At 40.2% G+C, this 17879-nt stretch overlaps 1 protein-coding gene across 2 annotated transcripts in view; it reads left to right on the forward strand.

Annotated features, from left to right (window-relative positions):
* Positions 1-311: 311 nt before the first annotated feature.
* The window catches only part of P4HA1 (prolyl 4-hydroxylase, alpha polypeptide I), a 69465-nt gene continuing 51897 nt past the window's right edge, over positions 312-17879 (forward strand). For both annotated transcript variants that reach the window (XM_004680779.1, XM_004680780.1), the window contains exon 1: positions 312-521. The gene's annotated coding sequence lies outside the window, so the exon portion shown is untranslated. The remainder of the gene's footprint in view (positions 522-17879) is intronic.

Below are 17879 nucleotides of genomic sequence, written 5' to 3' on the forward strand. Positions count from 1 at the left end.
ATTTTCTACACTTCCATGTTCCTCTTCCTATTTGTAAGACACTTCTTTGCGCGCGGCTTCTTCGTTCACTCCTGGCGCGAGGACTCTCAGACAACCAGGCGCAGAACAGCCTGACTGAAAGCAGCTGGGACCAAACCAGGTAACCACGGTAACTCTGGCGTGGCGAAAACCCCGCGCAGGCGCGTTATATATCAGGCGCTCCGAGCGAGCCCTCCCCTTGGCCTCAGACTTCACTGGCTGGTGGGGAGTTCGGGTGTGGGCCGCGAGTGTGGGCGGGAGGGAGGTCGCGGCTAGGCGCCTGCGCAGTCGCCGGGGCGCGGGTGTGATCGAGCTCACGTAGAGGGCTGCAGCCGCCGCCTCCCCTGCGCGGCCGTGGCGGCCTAGAGGTTATAAAAGGGCTAACTGGCTCCCTCTGCTGCCCAGTCGCGCCGCCAGCGGACTGAGGGAGCCGAGTTGGTAGCCTGCCCGGGTACAGGCAACTGGAACTGAAGAGCCGGCCGCCCTCCTGTCCCACTGCCCAGGTGAGACATTTCTCCGACCTTACGGACTGCGGCTGAGGCCCTTGGGCAGCCGTGGCCCTTTCAAGGACGGCTATGGCGACCTAGCCCCTCACTTTCTCTGGCGGGATGGCTTCGGGGCAGGGGTTTCTCCAGTTTCCCCCGCAGCCTCAGCACCTTCTCCGAGTCCGCGGCCCTCGCCCTGCGCCACACACGCCCCGCTGCCTCAGAGGCCCGACCGCCCTTGTCGTCCGTGCGCCGTTTCCCACCTCCTGGTGGGTCTCGCTCGCCGTTGGGGCTGCGGTGGCCGCTGTCCCCGCCCCGGGGACCAGAACTTTCTTGAATTTTCCTTCCCGGGGAGAAATCACCCTGTTGATTTTTTCCGAGCTCACACCTGGTCTTCCCTATTAAACTGAGGGGAACGCGAGGGTGGGGCGTGGGCTCTTGGCCTCGGCGGCGGCAGATGGTTACCATGTGGCAGTGGAGATGGATTTTAAAGTTTGGAGCTGAAACGGGAGCACTCCAGGCATTTTTGCCCTATCGAAAAGTCGTTGGGTCTGGAAAGTGGACTTATCTTGAGAACTTTAGTCTTAACTCATCTGTTGCGCGCAGCTGTGCTCGCTGGAGAAGAGACGTAGCTCGGGGCGACGTTTGTGGCTGCTAGGGCGAGGAAGTCGGCTGTCAGATCGGCCGCGGGGGAAGCTCGTCTTCCTCTTTCCCTCTTCGTTCCGTAAAAACGTTGAAGACACACAAGGACCTCGCCCTCTCCCCCTCTCAGTAGAGAGTTTGCTGCTTTTTAACGTCTCCGTATAAATAATTCCTTGGTCGACTGAGAATGTTGAGTTGAAATACGTGAGTGGCCCCGGGAGCTGTTTTAAGGGAGAGGATGAGTGGTATCACGAGTATGAGACTATTCTAAATAAAACTGTATTAAGTACAACTCGGCTTTTAGACTCGAATGTCGCGTGCGTTCTGGGAATGGAGAGGATCCTTTGCATTTTGCTGTGTTTGCTTTAAGAGCGGGATGGAGAAGCAGCTGGATCTCCTTTTAGGAATTGATTTAAAAGGCCAAACAGGCTGGCCAATTTCAGCTTAACCGTTTCTGGTTTCTCTGAGTGCTGTGGCTCTCGGGCTTTCCTTGGAATGCACTCTGGAGGGATGAAATAGCTGCTACGTGAGTGTGGGAGGGGAAAAGACGTGGCAGGAGTGTGCTTTCATCAACTTTTTGCTCATTTTTAAAAGAAAGGTTCCGAGAAGAAAATTATTTTCCCTTTTAGATTAGATGTAGCTTATGAATGAAACTAGTCTTTCCCTAAAATAATCAGATGAAATATTCAATTCACCAGGACCTTTAGAATTGAATTTATAAACATTTTAAAGGAATTTTTCTGATCAAGTTTCAATGGAGAAAGTGGATACCTTAAGCAGAACTATTTAAAAAGCCGAAAGTGAACAACCTTGAGTATTGCCTTGATTTGAGTTTGAATAAACATTCCATGATTTTAATTTTGAAATTTTGGCTTTAGCCTCTGACTGTAATTTCAGAATTTTAACTAAGAACTTCAAGTTTTATCTTTTACTGTGGGAAACAGATTTTATCACTTAGTTTAAAGGTCAAATCTGCTTGGGTTTTGGGAAATTGTGCCTTACATCCTGCCAGTGGCAAGCACTTCACATAGGTTTAAAACAGACTAAGAAAAGGACTACTTTTTTTTTTTTTAAGATGGGTAATGCTGTTTCCAGTGATATCTTTTTTTTTCCAGTGATATCTTAAAGTGAGTTTTTTTTTTTAAACATTGAAAACCAGGATCTTGGTTTGAGAATAATTAGTCATTTTGTGTCTTGGGAGGAAAAAATAGCAATGAAACATGATAAAATACATACACCTTTTCTTTGGGATAGAGAAGTTTTTAGTACAAACGACTACTAAGAAGAGCATTTTAGGGGCTGGGGTGGGTGGGCGCAACGGGTTAAAGCACTGCATTATGAAGCTCTCAGAAGCCGCTGTTGCACGAGTTTGATTCGCTGTCAGGGAGGTGACCCACATGGCGTGCAGGCCTCTCCTGACCCGCCCGCTGCTCCCCTCAGCAGTGTACTTTGTTGATCTGCCTGTTCTGCTCTCCACTCTGTCTCTGGTAAATCCTCTCACTGCCCCTGCACCTCTGGCCTGTTCTGTATGCATAAATAAATAAATTTTTTTAAAAGATTTATTTATTCATATAGAACTGGGGTACAGGCCAGAGATGCGGAGGGTGAGAGGATTCACCAGAGACAGAGTGGGGAGCAGAACAGGCAGATCAACGAGGTACTCTGCTGAGGGGAGCAGCGGGCGGGTCAGGAGAGGTCTGCCTCACCATGTGGAGCTCCTCTGGGGCAGTCAGGAATCGAACTCATGCGGAAGTGGCTTAAGCTTCTTAGTGCGGTGCTTTAACTAACCTGCTGTGCCACCAGGGAGGGCCCATAAATAAAATTTTTTTAAGAGCGTTTTATCGGTGATAAAACAATCTAGCTAGTCTAGATTGTTGCAGAAATCTTGTCTTTTTGCTAAAGTGATATTAATGTTTCTAGTAACTTGTTCTAATGCCTAGTTTTTTTTTTTTTTTTAAAGATTTATTTATTCATACAGAACTGGGGTACAGGCCAGAGGCTCAGGGGCGGTGAGAGGCTTCACCAGAGACAGAGTGGGGAGCAGAACAGGCAGATCAACGAAGTACACTGCTGAGGGGAGCAGCGGGCGGGCCAGGAGAGGTCTGGCTCGCCATGTGGTCTTCTCCGGGGCAGGCGGCAGGCGGGAATCGAACTCATACGGAAGTGGCTTCAGATTCTCAGTGCTGTGCTTTAACCCGCTGCGCCACCAGGGAGGGCCTCTAATGCCTAGTTTTAATGTCAGAAATGCAAGAGTTACTCCAGGAATGCAGCTATAAAACTTGTAAGCCTTCATTTTGTGGAAGGAATTATTTTATTTAGCAATTAATTATCAACTGGAACATAATTACTACTCTTAGATTTGAAAAATGAACCATACCCAGGCCCTCCCTGGTGGTGCAGCGGGTTAAAGCACAGCACTGAGAATCTAAAGCCGCTTCTGCATGAGTTCGATTCCCGCCTGCCCTGGAAGGGACCACATGGCGTGGCAGACCTCTCCTGACCCACCCCGCTGCTCCCCTCAGCAGTGTACTTTGTCGATATGCCTGTTCTGTTCCCCACTCTGTCTCTGGTGAAGCCTCTCGCCGCTCCAGAACCTCTGGCCTATACCCCAGTTCTGTATGCACAAATAAATCTTAAAAAAAAAAATGAACCATACCCTTTGAAATACATAGTAGCAGTTCTCCATCTACTTTGAGTTCATAAAATCCATTGAGATCTGATGGGAGACATAGAAAAGGTGTCACAAAATGCATGTATACATATCAACGTGGGATTTTATATATCGTGTACAGATACTCTATCCCCACCATAAGCCCATCTGTAAATTCTATTGATATTATAAGGACGCTTAAAAAATAAGAGATAAGGAGCTAAAATTTAAGGATATTTAAGTAACTTTAAGTAGTATTTCTTGAATATTTCTAAAAATTGAGCTGGGTAAGTCTGACTTGACTTGTACATAAACGACCCTAATTAACTTTTGCTAAAAGGGCCTAGTAAAGGTTAATAGGTTGGTAAGAGAATAGTTGAATTGCTAGGCATTCAGTCATATGAGGCATCACATTGGCTTTATTTCTCCCCCTCCCCACATATATTATAACATGTCTTTGGTTCTGTCCTGAAAATGGAAAATGCTTGAAGGTAACCAAAAATAAATTGCATGGGTCCTAATAATAAAGCTTTATTTTTCTTACAGTGAGATCTTAAATCTTAAAATTAAATCACAATGGAGTATATATGTGTGTGTATATGAGACAAACTAAAGTGCATATATCTATTTGTGAAACTTGTTTTGCCTGATGAGATTTGTATAAATTGAGGCTATTTTTTGTTTTCCTCTAGCCAATTGGTGTGCCTCTGTGAAAACTTATGAAATTCAAAAAATGCTAGCTAGGTTATTCCAGCAATTTTTGAACTTTGTATAATGAGAGGCATTAAATTTTCTGATGATCAGTATGGATAGTTCTGATGATCATGATGTTGGAAAAAAACAGTGATTTATTTTTGTCCACCTGATAACTCTAGTAAAGTTTAACCAGTCTTCTTTCTATTGACATTTAAAAGAAAAAATGTGATGATAAAGCCTCATGTTGGCAATTTTTTCTCACCCTTCAAAGAATTTTTTTTTAAAGATTTATTTGTGCATATAGAACTCTGGGGTACAGGCCAGAGGCTCAGGGGCGGCGAGAGACTTCACCAGAGACAGAGTGGGGAGCAGAACAGGCAGATCTACGAATTACACCGCTGAGGGGAGCAGCGGGCGGGTCAGGAGTGGTCTGCCACGCCGTGTGGTCGCCTTCGGGGAATCGAACTCATGCGGAAGTGGCTTTAGCTTCTTAGTGCAGTGCTTTAACCCGCTCCGCCACCAGGGAGGGCCCTCAAAGAATTTTTTAAGGGGCTTGGACAGAGCTCTAAAATTTTTAAGATTTTTTTTAATTTATTTATTCACATAGAACTGGGGTATAGGCCAGAGATGTGGAGGGTGAGAGGATTCACCAGAGACAGAGCCGGGAGCAGAACAGGCAGATAGACGAAGGGGAGCAGCGGGTGGGCCAAGAGAGAGGTCTGCCTCGCCATGTGGATCTCCTCCGGGGCAGGCAGGGATCGAACCCATGCGGAAGTGACTTTAGCCTCTCAGTGCAGAGCTCCAACCCACTGAGCCACCAGGGAGGGCCTAAAATAATTTTTTATCTATCTGATAATCACTAAATGACTTCCTACTTTTTCTGTTTTATTCTTTAAAGATTTATTTATGCATATAAGAACTGGGTATAGACCAGAGGTGGGGGAGAAAGATAAGAGGATTCCCCAGAGACAAGAGCAGGGAGCAGAACAGGCAGATCTTATGAAACACAGTGCTGAGGGGAGCAGTGGGTGAGGCAGGAGAGGTCTAGTGTGGTGTGGGTCACTTCCCTAGTTGGGGATGGAACTGCTGCAGTGACTGTGGATAACTTCATAATGCTATGCTTTAACCGCCTGGACCACCAAGGAGGCCCTAATATTTTCCTTGCTTACATTATACACTGATTCTTAAAATAATTCTGTGAGGTAGCTTATGCCCCCATTTTACAAATGAAGAAGACAAGATTCAGAGTAGTTTGCCCAAGAATATAGTTAAGTGAACTTGAATATTTTCTTAATCACCTTTCGTCTTAATTCACCCTTGATAACTGGTCAAACTGACTCTAAGGAAATGAGGGGGGGTAGGGGGAACAATGCATATTATCAAATAATTGCATAATAGTTATGCATTAGTATTTTCAACATCTAGAGCTAAAATAAAATTGGGTTCCTAAAAAAAAAGAAGAAAAAATAGGGTTCCTACTTAGTAGTAATTAACCTAGTTATTCCATTCAATTTAATGACTAGTTTAAAAGCATTTATACTGTGCCCACTAGACTATGGGAGAATCCAGAATGATGAATATTTCATAGGAGAAATCGAATGTAAGAGGTACATGATATACTAGCATGTTATGAACATTTTACTTTATACTAACTCTGAATAAGTATTGAATGCAAAATAGTACCTAGATTCACATTTTCTGCAAACATGAATTTATTTTTCCCTAGTCTCTAGTAATGATTTTGTATAATTTTATTTTTTATATATTTTCCTCCGCTTCAGAACTTTGGATCTGGCATTAAAGGCACAGAAATTGGAGCCAAGAAGAGGGAAAATAGGGTAAAGAAATTTTGCAGCATAGCTTTGGGAGGGATAGTTGAAGTATAAGGGATAGTATGACCAGAGGGATAGTATGACCAGATCTCAAAGCTATTATTTATCCATCAGGAGAAGAGGGTATGCTAAGAGTCAGTTTGAGTTACTTTATTGAGAACTGAGTGCCCTGGTCTGAATCTATCATGGTAATAGATTAAAAGTATATTATCCCTTTTGCAGCAGGAATGTTATTTTAAGAAATACCACTCATATGGTAATTTTTGCCTCTCAACAGAGTGGGTTAAACAAAAGTTAGTTTCTCTAGATATTTTCCATTTCTGGTACTGAAATTACCTTGATTTTTGAATTACAGTAATTTAGTACGTTAAGGATAATTATGGGTACATATGGCCTTTGTTTTTGCTTCCTTGTCCCAACAATCTCACTTCCCCTTTGTTTAAATCAGGCAAATATAAGAATTGGTAGTCAAGAATTGGTAGTCAACGATTATTCAGTAAAAGACACTGAACATTAATATGAAGCATCAAATGGAAGAATACTATTGTTATATATGTCTGGGCAATGACAGAATTGGACTGTAAGCATGGTGTTAAAATTTTTAGAGAAAGTGCTTTTGAAGGTTTTTGGGAATAAGGATAACTTGTAAAGTCAGTGATTTTCAGATTTTAATCTATTTTCTTTCAGAATATTTTAAGATTGTTCACTTCAGTACCTAGTTCCACTTATTGTTCTGTTACCTTCTCAAGCCCTCAAACCATGAATTCTTCTCTGAAATATTTAAGTAGGTAAAAACAGGAAATTTGTATACAGAGTCTGGACTAGTGTTTAATTTTAGAGAAATAAGAAAAATTATTCTGAAGATATTTTCCTTTATTCCACATTGTGTTTCGTGATTTTACTTTGTGATCATTATTATTATTATTTTAAAGATTTACTTATTTATACATACAGAACTGGGGTACAGGCCATAGGTTCAGGGGTGGTGAGAGGCTTCACCAGAGACAGAATGGGGAGCAGAACCTGCAGATCAAGGAAGTACACTGCTGAGGGGAGCAGCGGGCAGGTCAGTAGAGGTCTGCCACGCCATGTGGTCACCTTCAGGACAGGCAGGCATCGAACTCATGTGGACCTGGCTTTAACTTTTCAGTGCTGTGCTTTAACCCGCTGCGCCACCAGGGAGGGCCTGTGATCATTATTGAGCATCTGTTATTACATTCTGAACTTGTGCTGGAAGAATTATGTGCTGTTTAGAATAACTTTCATAATGAGGACAGTTAATATATTGTTTGATTATTTGAGAGTGTTTAGTAAATATGGACTAACTGTTTTTAAATAACTTTGAGACTTATATATAGTCCAAATTTTATATTAACTGGCTTTGCATATCCAATTCTTTCAAAACATTGTGTTTTGGTGTTTTTACTTTTTTTTTTTTGAAGATTAATTTGTGCATACAGAAGTGGGGTACAGATCAGAGGTCTATGGGGTGGGAGGATTCACCAGAATGGGGCACAGAACAGGCAGATGTACTGAAATACACTGCCGAGGGGATCAGTGGGCAGGTCAGGAGAGGTCTGCCACGCCATGTGTGTGGGTCAGCTACTTGGTGGGGATTGAACTCGTGCTGCAGTGGCTATGGATAGCTTGATAGTTAGCCACCACGGAGGGCCGTTGGTGTTTTTAAACATAGTTGTTGAATTTAGTACGTTAAAGCATAACTGCAGGGTACATATGGTCTTTGCTTTTGCTCCCTTGTCCCAACAATCTCACTTCCCTTTTGTTTAAATCAAGCAAGATTTTCTTTTTTTTTAAACTTTGCATGAAAATATTCTCAAATTTATATGCTCTTAAAAATTACCAATTTTTTTGTATCAAAGATATTTCGACAATTTGATTTTAATTTATTATGTCTAAATTTAAAAAGCCCTGTAAATAGTGACTGATTGTGTTTTGTAGGTGAAATAACAATATATGATATGGTAAGGGGTACTACTAATGAATTTAAATGACTGATATATGTTAACTTTACTGAGGTATAATTTGATATATAATGTACATGTTCATTCACATTGAGAAATTTTTTTTTAAGATTTATTTATTTGTGCATACAGAACTGGGGTACAGGCCAGAGGCTCAGTGAGAGAATTCACCAGAGACACAGTGGGGAGCAGAACAGGCAGATCGAGGAAGTACACTGCTGAGGGGAGCAGCAGGTAGGTCAGGAGAAGTCTGCCAAGCCATGTGGTCACCTCTGGGGCAGGCTGAAATCGAACTCATGCAGAAGTGGCTTTAGCTTCTGAGTGCTGTGCTTTAACCCGCTGTGCACTAGGGAGGGCCCACAATGAGAACTTTTGACAAAAATTATACACCCGTGAAATTGTCACAGAATCAATACATTTATCATCTTCAAGAATTTACTCACAACTCTGTAAATCATCCCTCCTGCTTTTCCTCGCCCTTTTCTAATCCTCAGGAAACCATTGTTGTTGTTGTTTTTTAAATAATATAATAGCTTGTTTTTACATCATTTTGTGCCTTTTTCCGTCTCACTTGTAATCCCCTTGGGCTTCCCATATCCAAATCACCCATGTGCCATCACCATAGTTCAGTGCACGTCCCTCCCCCCACCGTTTTTGATCCCATTCCATTGATCTTTTTTTGACGCTTTTGTTTTCTAGAGTTTTATTTAAATGTAATCTCATGTATCTATGTGTCTTTTCTTTATAATGGTTTGACTGCTTACACTCAACATAATTATTTTGAGATTGAATGTATGTTATATGTTTATTGCTTTTTACTGCTGAGTAGTATTCTTATGGGTTCACCACATTTTTCTGGGGGTGGGATAGGGTTCCATTTACTAGTTGATTGACACTTGTGTTATTTGTAGCGTTTCAACTGTTACAAGTTGGTATGAGTGTTCACATACAAGTCTTGGACACATACTTTCCACATACTTTTCCTATATATATATATAGGAATGGAATATATTTTGAAAAACAAAGAACTAAAAAAGACAAAACAATGTTGAAAAATTCGAAGTCTTGGAAAACTCATACTGCTTGATTTGAATTTAATATGTAGATCAGTGGGGGGAAAAAAAGAATCCAGACAATCAAAAGCGGTCACTTCACTTTTGACAATGGTATAGAGGCAATTCAATAACAAAGGAATAGTTTGTATTTGTTGCCTATTCATTTGCACAAGAGTTTCATTTGGGCACCTAGTATCCTCTGTTGGACTCTATGGCTCCCTGCCCAGGATTTTTATTTTTTTTAAATAAATGTTAGAACAAATGACAAAGTGACCAATGGGTATGAAAACAAAGCAAACTTACTATTGCAATAAATTAAAAAGAATTACTTAGATTAGGCCAAGGGCTTAGATTAGTTCCTTAATAAAAGAGGGAGAGGAGTGGAATTTCAAAGCACTCAGTCTTGAAGCATTAAAGTAGATTTTTTTTTCTTTATTGCATTCTCAATCTGTGCCTCCTATTCCATGTAAAAGTTATTTCAAAATGGTTCATAGACCTCAGAAAAAGCTATAAAATATCTTAGAGGGAACATAGGACAAAATTTCTTTTATCTTGAATTAGGCAAAGATTTTTTGATAAACACCAAAAGTATGATTCGTAAATGAACAAATTGATACTTCATTTTGATAGATTTTGATACACATTCAACTTCGTCAAAATTAAGAGTTTCTGTTCTTTGAAATACTTTATGAGAATGAACAGACAAACCACACAAGGAGAAAATGTTCCCCTATCATGTATGTGACAAAGGATATCCAGAATATATAAAGAACTCAAAATTAAGTAATAAACAAACAACGTAATTAAAAATTTGGCAGATATTTAAGTAAATTGTTACCAAAAAAGGAATTATGAAAGCAAATAAAAACTACAAAAGTTATTAAACATTGTTAATAATTACAAAATTGCAAATTAAAATCACAATGATTTATACCTAGTGAGAGAATCAATAAAAATTAAGAAAAATTAGGGGAAAAATGACAATAACAAATGCAGATGAGAATGTCAAATAATTTGATGTGTCTTACAACCTAGTATTCTACTCCTAGGTATTTACTCGTTGCAATGAGAATTTAAAATACATAGTTCGTTGGCTTATAATATATGTAGATGGTTGTGTAACCATGAAAACAATTTTAGAACATTTCTTATGTCCAAAAAGAGATCCTAGATCCATTAGCAGTCACTTCCATCCTCTTCCTCCACCCATAGAAAATTATTTACTTTTGATAGATTCTTTTGCTTAGCATAATGTTCTATGTATTTTTCTGTTACTTTTTTTTTTTTTTTGGTCTAAGTCTGTTGTGTGGCTATGCCACATTTTCTTTATCCACTCATCAATTAATAGACATTTTGGTTATGTCTACCATTTTGGCTGTTACCAATAATGGTAATGAATGTATTTGCTGGGTATGTGTTTTCATTTCTTTAGAATATTAACCTAGAATTAATATTCTAGTAGAATTGTTGGGTCATGTGGACACTGACTTTTTGCAGGAACTGAACATCTGTTTTTCATAGTAGTTACACCATTGGACCTTTCCACCAGCATGCATAAATGTTGTGTTTTTCCACATCCTTGGCACCACTTACTATTTTTAACTTTTTTATAGTTGTCCTAGAGACTGATATTCATTTGCATTTCCACAGGACTAATAATGAGTTTTTTCATGTACTTAATTTGGCCATTTGGATATATATTTATGCATACAGTACTAGGGTACAGGCCAGAGGTACAGGGGCAGTGAGAGATGTCAGCATAGACAGATTGGTGAGAGAATAGGCTGATCTACTGGAATACATTGCTGAAGGGAGCAGCAAGTGAGACAGGGAGGTCTGCTGTGCCATGTAGTCACTTCCCTGCTGAGGGATTGAACTCATGCAGCCAGTTTCATAGTGCTGTGCTTTTAACCCCTTGTGCCACCAGGGAGGATCCTTGGATATATTCTTTAAGTTTAGGAATTAGGCTTTAAATTTTCCCCATGTATATGTTAAGCACTCTCCAAATTAGAAAATAAACCTACTTTAAGAATTTTTATATTGTTTTGTTTTGCTTTTTATACTTAACTAATATTTATTATTGCTACTCATACTATGAAATACATACTAGTTCATTAATATAACCAGTATATAAAATCAAGAGAAGATACTGCAAATTTTTTTGTTGTCTCACTGCCTTGTCGCACTCTCTTCTCCCACTCAGATTCCTAAATTATAAAGTGATAAATCTGTGTGACAGATAACTGGGCTACTTATTCCTTCTCAGTGTCTTAGCCCAGGTTTGAGATTGTGTAGGCTTTGCACCATTCTCCAAATCATCTTTTTCCATGTGCTTTTTTTTCCAGTTGTGTCTTGAGAACCCTTGACAACAAATAAATCCATTTTGAATTACTGCCCTTCATTAAAAAGTAACATTTCTTAACTTTTTTAATGTGCCAGATATTTTTCTGAGGTATTTTTATCTAAATTACTATTTTTTTTTAAAGATTTTATTTTATTTGTGCATACAGAACTGGGATACAGGCCAGAGATGTGGAGGGTGAGAGAATTCACCAGAGTCAGAGTGGAGTGCAGAACAGGCAGATCAACGAAATACGCTGCTGAGGGGAGCAGCGGGCGGGTCAGGAGAGGTCTGCCACGCCATGTGGTCACCTCCGGGGCAGGCGGGAATCGAACTCATAAGGAAGCGGCTTTAGATTCTCAGTGCTGTGCTTTAACCCGCTGCGCCACCAGGGAGGGCCCTAAATTACTATTTTTTAAAAAAGATTTATTTATGTATACAAGAACTGGGGTACAGGCCAGAGGTGTAGGGATTGAAAGGATTCACCAGAGACAGAGTAGGGAGCAGAAGAGGCAGATTAACTGAAACACACTGCTGAGGGGAGCAGTGTCCGTGTCAGGAGAGTCTTACTCCATATGGGTCAGCTTCCTGGCCAGGGATCAAACTCCCTCTGCAGTGGCTGTGGATAGCTTCACAGTGCTGTGCTTTAACCATTTGCTTCATCGGGGGCCTTATCATCATTATTATTATTATTATTATTTATTATTATTATTATTATTACTTGCTGGCAATCAGCCTTGGTTTCATGTTTTTACAACTGCCAAGGAAGGGAGACAGGTCATTTATCCATGCACTAACAATTTCAAGGCCACTTAGACTTGGGGTGAAACTACAACAGGATTTTTAACAAACAGGAGATTGGGGTTTCTAAGGCGACACATAGATGGTTGTTTCACCTAATGAGTGTATGCACTGTTCAATAGTCCTAACCAGAGGCTGTTGTGCAGGGTGGCACTGTCCCTTCAGTGAGAGTCTAGAGCTGGGGGCACACTAATAGTTCACAAGACTGTAAATCATGGTGGCAGCTGGAGATGCTCACAGGCTACTGAGGTGACACTGCTGTGGCTCTGGCAGCCAACAGGCTGAATAACTCTGGACAACGGACTGAATAGTGCTGGATGCAATAGCACCAGAAGGGAGTGCTGGAGGTCCAGAAGTGGTTGACAGCGCTCAAATGTGCTTGGAAACAAAGGTGGCTGGTTAGCACTGGTCACCAGGAGGTGGTGCCAGAGGAAACAGTGTTATAGCTCTTTGTGACGTGACAGAAGCCAACAGTGATACTGTTGGCTCTTTTTAAGAGAACAGCTCTCTTTTTAAGAGACACTGGCCCTCATCCACAGTACTCCTGCTGGAGTCAGACAGGGCCACTGGCAGATGCAGTGGTCTCCACAAAGGCCTATCGAGGTCTGGAAGTCTACAAAGGACTGCAAAGTCTGTGAAGGGGCTAAGGAGGTATTCTGATAAAATCCTCTTTTGAAGCCATTATTAAATCCTTTTGAGAGGCCACCTGCTGAATGAATCAATCTGGTTTCTGTTCTTATGTTCTCTTCAGGTCCTTCTTCCCCAAGCCTGATGGCACTATTTTTAACCTAACTCTTTCATCCTAGGTAAGCACCAATTAGCTAACTCCATTTCCAGTTTACACAATGGACTTGCCACCCTTAATGGAAATGGAAAGCTTGACAAAGAAAAACCCTGGGACACCTTCTAGACCTGGTCTGCACTGAGGTCAGGGCAGGTTTGTCTTCCTGTACTCAGGGGAGCCACAGCCATAATGGGCCATAGACCAGAGGCTTGCTTTATCTGGTGCCTGAAAGAACTGGTTTTAGCAATACAGGGACCCTGCAGCAGCATTGGGATTGCCCCGCCAGGGCCCAACACTTCTCCCTGTAGCTCCAACAAGGAGTCCTGGGGCTTGGAGGGCTCCCTACAGGTGATCCAGGTTGAGGCAGCAGGCAGGGAAACTCCTGTGCTTGCAGGCTCTTTGCTTAGGTGTGCTCAGATGGCAAGGTGTCAAAGCAGTTATGCCCTGCTCCTCAACTGGTGGGACCCTTTAACATTTTGAGAGCCTTTCTGTTAAAAGAGCAGCTCAATAAAGATGGACATTATTGATGAGCCTTACTAATACCAGAAGATCTTAATATCATTTATGGTCATTTTTTCTTTTTTTTTTTATCCTGGGAATCAGGATTAAAAATGTTGGCATTTTTAACCAGTGTTTAACATAATTGAGAGATGTACTTTACAGTTTAAAAGAGTTTAAAAGTCAGTGAAGAGTGACACCGTTTTAGTAATAGACACACCATTTTAATATTAAATAATGAGGCTATATTCTTTATGAAACATTTCCCTTCAACCTATTTGTAAAATGTTTATTTTACTTGACTTTCCTAGGTGAAACAGAAATTTAAAATATGGAGTATAACTTCAATTGTGAATTCACATTTCAATTTAAATCTTGTTAAAAAAATGGGTTGAAATAATTCTTAAACTGTATCGCTGATATAGAAATCACATTATTTGATTAATTGTTCTTTTCACAATAAAGACAAAAAAGTAAAACCATTGAAAAATACTGTTTTGTGGTGATAGAGGGTGAATACATGAGAATTATTCACCTTATTTTGCCTATAAAAATAACAAGAGATTGGTGGTTGTAACTATTAAATTGGATTCTCGGTTAAACAGAAATCCAGTTCATTAAGCATGTAGCATCATTTATCAGATTATTATGGGGATAGGGATTTGTTTTATGAACTACAGTCAGTAGTAGTGAGTAGACTTTAAGAATACCCTCTCTGGTGGTGCGATGGGTTAGGACACAGTACTGCAAGCTAGCCATAGCCTCTTCAGTGTGAGTTCATCCCCCACCTTGGAGATGATCCACATGGTGTGGCAGACCTCTCCTGACACATCTGTTCCCCTCAGCAGTGCACTTCATGGATCTGCCTGTTCTGCTCATCACTCTGTTTCTGGTGAGTCCTCTCACCTTCCCACACCTCTGGCTTGTACCCCACTGTATGAATGAATAAATAAATCTTTTAAAAAAAATACCTGGACATCAAAATGTTTTCTTTTATCTTCTGTATCTCTGCTTTTTAAAAAATCTTTTTCACCTTTTGACCTGTATGTCAAAACTTGGTTTCTAACTTCTGAACTTTATGTGAATAAAGAGGGACTGCCATTTCTTTCTCAGCTAAGTTTAAAATTTTCTAAGAACTTTTAAATTTTGGAGAACCTCCAGTTAGGAACAATATCTTCATTTAGTACTTTGTTCCAGCCAGGTTACTGAAATTCGGTTTAGTTGGAGGTTGGGCTGAGTTGGACTAATGTCATTGCTCAAGTACAAAAAACTGTGGAAAAGAGGTTAGTGTGAACCTTTGAATGAAAAGTTGGTGATAACACTAAATCACTTGTCCATCAGATTGTAAATACTAGAGATGTAACTCGCTTTGGAAACAAAAGTATGACTGGAATTCATGAAGTTAAAACAAATGGCAATTTGCAGAGAGATTCTAGGGAATGATGGAAATATAGCTGGTTCTATTAGTAATCACTCTTAGTTATCTTGGAAGAATCCATCCTGCTTTTATAGAAGAGGCATGGTAAGTGTTGAATATGTATCACATTGTAGTGTCCTGAATTGAAATGTTTACTTGCGTCATTTTTTTTGATCTGACCTGTCAGGAAAGATCAACATTTGATTATGGAATTTGTATGAGGAAAAATAAACATAAAGCTGGAGCTTTCTAAAATGTTGGAACAGTGTGGAAAAGTGTACAGAGACTGTTCGAAGGAGCCCTGTGGAAAGTTTAGATTAGAATATGAAGTATTTTTTACCAATGTATGTCAGGGAAAGACAAATTTTTAAAAGTAATATATATACATTTTGAAGTTGTTAAACCCAAACTAATAGTTATTTGCCAGTTCTAGTAATTTATTGAGTAAGTGTACATACAGTTCAATGAATCCTGCTAACTTATTTATTTACAGTAGTAAAACTGTTTAAAAATCTCTACCCAGATTTGATTGACTTATGGGTGTGTGGGACTGAACTTTCCTGGAAGGACTGTTGGAAAGTTTTATAATTGAATATGTAATATACTTTTAATTTGTTTGTATCTAGGCCTTTCTTAAAATATATTTTCCAGATTTCTTCCATACTGTTTTTCATTTAGGCTTTTAAAATACCCTAATTATGCACATTAATTTTTTTTTAAAGATTTATTTATTTATGCCTACAGAACTGGGGTACAGGCCAGAGGTGCAGGGGCGGCGAGAGGCTTCACCAGAGACAGAGTGGGGAGCAGAACAGGCAGATCAACGAAGTACACTGCTGAGGGGAGCAGCGGGCGGGTCAGGAGAGGTCTGCCACGCCATGTGGTCTCCTCCGGGGCAGGCGGGAATCGAACTCATGCGGAAGTGGCTTTAGCCTCTCAGTGCTGTGCTTTAACCCGCTGCGCCACCAGGGAGGGCCTATGCACATTAATTTTTATATAATTAAAAAGTATATAATAAAGTCATGGATCAACCATCCTCAAATCAAAATATTAGCAATTTATTTATTTAAAGATCTATTTATTTATGCATACAAAAACTGGGGTATAGACCAGAGGTGCAGGGGGTGAGAGTATTCATCAGGGACAGAAAAGGAACAGAACAGGTAATCTACTGAACACGCTGCTGAGGGGGGGCAGCGGCCAGGTCAGAAGAGATCTGCCATGCTATGTGGGTCACCTTCCTGGCTGGGGATTGAACTAATGCTCCAGAGATTATAGATAGCTTCATAGTACTGTGCTTTAACCCATGCATTGTACCACCAGGGAGGGCATCAATATTAGCAATTTATTTGTACTGTTTCAACACTAAATTTTATTCTAATATAAATTTTGTGTGTCTTTGATTTTTCAACTTCACTCCCTTCTCTTTTTCTTTTTTAAAATTAAATGAAATGTTCTCAGGAAGCTGAGCTACCTTTCATTGATAGGTAATTCCATTTAAATTCTAGTTCAATTTTGTTTGAGGGTTTAGAATATAAGGCATTTATATGTTACTAGTTTTGATAAAGCTCTAATGTCTTGGAAGGTTGACTTTTAGATGCTCATAAAGATTTACCTATCAAGCTGTTAGGTAAAGAAAGTTTGAAATAGAAGTGAGACATAAGTAAGGAAACCATTGTTTTAAAAACTTATGATTAGGGCCTTCCTGGTGGTGCAAGGGGTTAAAGGGCAGCAATGCAAAGCTGCATGAGTTTGATCCCTAGCCAGGAAGGTGATCATAATGGCATGACAGACCTCTCCTGTTTCGCCCACTGCTCCTCCAGCAGTGTATTTCAGTTGATCTGCCTGTTCTGCTTCTTGCTCTGTGTCTGGTGAATCCTCTCACTGCCTCTGCACCTCTGGCCTGTACCCCAGCTCTGTATGCATAAATAAATATTTTTAAAAAATCATAAAAACAAAACAAAAAAAAACAACTTATGATTAATGAAGATACTTGGTATATTTAACATGCCACTTAAGGTTTTTGAAAGAGGGTGGTTGAGAGTATTAGAACAGATTATTTTCTAGAAGAATTAGAAATTAAATCTTAAAAAAAAGTAAAATCTGGGCTCTCCCTGGTGGCGCAGCAGGTTAAAGCACTGCACTGAGAAGCTAAAGCCACTTCTGCATGAGTTCGATTCCCGCCTGCCCCGGCGGTGACCACATGGCCTGGCAGACCTCTGCCCGCTGCTCCCCTCAGCAGTGTACTTCGTAGATCTGCCTGTTCTGCTCCCCACTCTGTCTCTGGTGAAGCCTCTCGCCGCCCCTGCACCTCTGGCCTGTATCCCAGTTCTGTATGTACAAATAAATCTTTAAAAAAAAAAAGTAAAATCTGTTTTTAAAAAAATGTAAAATGTTTTTGTTTTTTTGTGTGATGTCAAGTAATATTTATTTCCAGTGATTCTCAATATGTGATCCTCAGACTAACATCAGCATTATCATATAATTTGTCCAAATTATGTAGACATATTTATTAGTCTTTAAGTGATTCTTAACATAGCTAAGGTTTGAAATCACTGCAATATTCGGCTATGTTCATTTTTATTAAATAGCTATGTTGGCATGGTAATTTGGAGTAATGCTGTTTGGGTGTGAACTTTCTATTACATGTAATAGAAACCCATCTTGCACTAGCTTAA

Source organism: Condylura cristata, unplaced genomic scaffold (assembly GCF_000260355.1).
Source record: "Condylura cristata isolate star-nosed mole 26May11 unplaced genomic scaffold, ConCri1.0 scaffold00011, whole genome shotgun sequence".
Classification (NCBI taxonomy): Eukaryota; Metazoa; Chordata; class Mammalia; order Eulipotyphla; family Talpidae; genus Condylura; species Condylura cristata.